We start from the raw sequence: 327 nt of genomic DNA, 5'->3' as shown, positions 1-327 counted from the left end.
CCCTCAGCAGCTCAGCCCCACCAGCCTAACCCCTCACACCAGCCGGGCAGACAGCAGGGCCAGTCCGGGAACGGCCTCCTAGTTCGAGGAGCCAACGCGCAGCTTCATGAAACATCTTTTAATCCCTTATTAGAGCTAAGCACCTTTCCCCCCACATCTGACCTACCCACCAACAGAAGGGTTTCAGTGCCGGCCAGGTGCGAGGGGCTGCTCCACTGCTTGCCCGGGCCTAGCGCAAGGCCGCCCGCCGCCCGGCCTCCTCCCGGCCCGGCCCTTCTCGAGCTCGGAGGGTTCCCACAACCCCTGCTAACCCCCAAATTTTGTGCT

Source organism: Charadrius vociferus, unplaced genomic scaffold (genome assembly GCF_000708025.1).
Source record: "Charadrius vociferus isolate BGI_N301 unplaced genomic scaffold, ASM70802v2 scaffold662, whole genome shotgun sequence".
Taxonomy (NCBI): Eukaryota; Metazoa; Chordata; class Aves; order Charadriiformes; family Charadriidae; genus Charadrius; species Charadrius vociferus.
This window is presented reverse-complemented; position numbering follows the sequence as displayed.